We start from the raw sequence: 3,743 nt of genomic DNA, 5'->3' as shown, positions 1-3,743 counted from the left end.
TATCTATCTAGTTTAGGATTGCGTATGTGTTCTTAATTACACTTCTATTCATTTTTGGGATTTTCTCTATAATTCTACTTGTAACAAACTACAAATTGTAAATTAAGCTAAGAGTTAAATATTGCAAGTTATATCTAATAGTTTAACGGGCACTAGGGTAGTGCCTTCCGCCTAGGTGGTCAATTGACGGATACTTGAGTCTAAGGCTTCTTTGACATAATTGGGGAATATGTTATAACCGTTGCACGACTTTACCCACTCTACACCTCCCGGTGGTTCGAGTGATGTTTCCCGAATTGGCTTTCTCAATACCAATTGGGTATGCAAATTTGCACAAGCAACTAGGGTTCAATTCGGGTATTACTCTCTCGAGGTTTAACCCTTTAATTGGGGCTATCAATCTCTTGAGTACGCCCCAATTCATTGTTGGACCAATTTCGGAGATTTAGGCTCTCTTTCTCAAGAAGAGCTCAAATCAACTCAACACAAACTAGTGTTTTGAACCACTAATTAACCATGAAATTTGCCCAAATAACAAACACCCAGAGTCAAATTAGCCCTAAAATACAAGACCCGTCAATTACCCACACTAGGGTTGAGCCACAACCCTAGCTATGGGGTCTAGCTACTCATATTCAAAGAAGAAAAACAGGAAATAGAAGAAGATAAACACATATTAATTAATTGCTAAGCTAAATACAAAGATTCAATGATGAAAAGCAAGTAAAAATGCCCAAAATGGCTAAGAAAAGTCGACCCACGAGCACAGCTGTTCTAATACAATATCTGATACCCTAAAAATGGAAAAAGAATCTATTTATATTAAGCTGAAAAATCTAGACAAAAATGCCCCAGCGGGGTTAGTGCGGACCGCACAAAATGGACCGCGGTCCGCACTGGGCTCTTGTCTTCCAAAATTTCACTCTCTGAACTTGGGCTCCGCGGATCGCACAGAATGGACTGCAGCCGCAGAGGCTTCTAGTGCGGTCCGCACAAACTCGACTGCGGACCGCATTGGCTTGAACACTCATTTTGCAGCTTCTCTGAATCTTGGCTCTACGGACCGCACAGAATGGTAGTGCGGCCGCATTGCCTTCAGTGCGGACCGCACAAAACCTAGTGCGGCCGCACTACCTCAACGCTTGAAATACAGCTCTCTGAACCTCCCAGTGCGGACCGCACAAAGTGGTGTACGGCCGCACTGGGCCTGTTTTGGCTTAACTTGACTTGTCTTTGGCACTTGTGCAAGTTTCACTCCTTTTGAGCCGATCTTTGACATTTTATCACTTTGTTGATCAAACCTGCAATCAAGCACAACTTGTGAGCCTTTTGGGACTATTTTGTATGAATATTTGATCAAAGCATAAGCAAGAAGGAGTATAGAATGCGTCGAAATTCCTAGTTATCAATAAGTTGCACCAGAATTTTTTAGTCTGAACGGAATTACATTATAGCAGTAGGTACCGTACTTAGTGATAAACGAGGTCTTTTCCTGGCCTTTCGGGTTCATCCGTATTTGGTTTTTACCCGAAATAGGCATCGAGAAAATTGAGGATCTCGTGGTCGGCCGTGGCATCAATCATGCGATCGATATTAGGCAAAGGAAAAGAATCCTTGGGGCATGCTTTATTTAGGTCTTTGTAATCTACACACATTCCAAGTCATTTCCTTTGATGACGCACGTGTACAAGGTGACGTGTTCATTTGGATCAGTCGTCCCATTACACTTAGGAATATCGGGCATACGGAACTTCTTGGGGTTTGGCTTCGAAGCCGCACTTGGGGGGAAAGGTTTTTGTACAAACTTTTAGAATCTAGTCCTTTCAATATCGATGGTGCCCCCGGGATTTGGTCGACCCTAGAGTTATAGGTTTCCACCTTCTTATCATTTTCCTCGATCTTCTTTTCCCCTGTCTCGATTTGCGTTGTCAATTCTTTGAGCATCTTTATATAGCAGGATTGGTCTCCGATTCCTTCTCACTGACACCGTTTCGACCCTATGTACAACCTCTTGGGATGGCTCGAGTTCGACCCTGCTTGGCGTTTGGTTCTGATTTTGGAGCTGAGCTATTGCTGCCTGTTGGGCTTGCAACATTTTGAAGATTACCCGCAGGCTGATCTCGCCATCTTCATCGCCGTGTGCATTCTGGGTATATGATCGGGTACCCCCACGAACGCTGCTTTCAGGATCAACGGCCAAATTTCCATTGATGGCTACTTGCGAACTGACGTCGATTGGATATACAACCGAAACTCCATCGAGGCCAGCAGGGGGTACAGCGTTTCCTGGTGCAATGTTCTCATTCTCGTCGTGGTGGCTGAGATCATTGTCAATGTGTTGAGGTGCTGACTGAGAGTTTGACTTTTTTTAATCCTGTAATCAAAGACACTTCAAAGAACAAGCGTAAAATAGTGTGTGTGTGTGTGTGTGTGTGTGTGTGTGTGTGTATAGAAAATTTATACCAGGCAATCACTATTATCCTTAGCCCCAGTGGGCGCCAAACTGTTTACCCTAAAAACGGATAACAATTGAATTATACTGTGGTTTTAAGGACACGTGATTCACTTGGCACAAACTGTGAGAAAATATAAATGGATACTGAAATTAACTGCAATATAAATAAGCAAACCAAATGAAATGTATAGCTTTGATCCTTGAGCTAGGTTGCCCTCGAATCAAGTGAATATTTTGCCAGAAAGTATGAACATAGTAACAGGGATATCAAGAGCTTAAGAGAAAGAGAATATATTGCTTTATGTAACGTGATTATGATGATGTTTACAAATGATCAGAACCCCTTTATATAGTAGGGAGTCATACTCTTGGTACAATGCTAAATACGGTAAGAAATCCCATGATTGGCTAATTAACCGGCCTCCTCTTGATACGTGCCGGGATTTGCGCTGGGATCTTCGCCCGATTGTGGATATTTCATCTTTCCGTTATTCAACCCAGTAAGCTTCCCTCGAACTCCAACTCACTCGAACTCCAACTCACTCGACCTCAATTTTGGTCGGTCGCGATCTTAATCGGTTTTGGGGTCTCGAGCTTAATCATCTCAGGGTCTCGAGCTTGACAATATACTCTACACCAAATAAATGGAAACCGATCCTCGACTTATCATGTTCCTCCCTCGATCAGCTGCACAAAAAGAGCAAGCCCGATTTGACCGTATACAACTTTATTCTTGTGTTCCAGCTTGGTTAATATCTTTTTACTCGCGTGATTTATATTTTCTTTTGTCTTTGTTTAGTTTCTTTACGATGTTGTAGAATACTTGATAATTCTATACTCTGGCCATCTTTCATATTTTCTTAATTCATCACCATTTAAACAATGAAAATGTCTAGAGAGATTGTTAAGTACTATAAAAGTACGTATGTTATTGCATTTCTTCTACTAGTGATTTTTACATGATATTTTAAAAAAATACCAAAAATTAATCGAACTGTACCGATATCGAAGAGAAATCAACATGATTGTGACGGTTTCGAAAAGTCTAATTTTGGTTATACATAATAGAATAACCGAAAGATTGGTATGGTACAAATTTTAAAAAATAACTGTCCGAACCGAACAACTGACACCCCTAGATATACATGCATTTTAGGTGGCGTAATTAGCGGTTTAGGTGAGTTTTTTGTGTGAAAAAATCAACAAAAAAATATTGTAGGATAAGTGTTTATTTAGTGAAAAATTTTACAAAAAAAAAAAAAAAAAAACGTAAAAGTAATTTTTAAAG

This window comes from Nicotiana attenuata, chromosome 10 (assembly GCF_001879085.1).
Source record: "Nicotiana attenuata strain UT chromosome 10, NIATTr2, whole genome shotgun sequence".
In the NCBI taxonomy this organism is placed as follows: Eukaryota; Viridiplantae; Streptophyta; class Magnoliopsida; order Solanales; family Solanaceae; genus Nicotiana; species Nicotiana attenuata.
The sequence above is the reverse complement of the archived record's forward strand: the minus strand, read 5'-3'. Positions refer to the sequence as shown.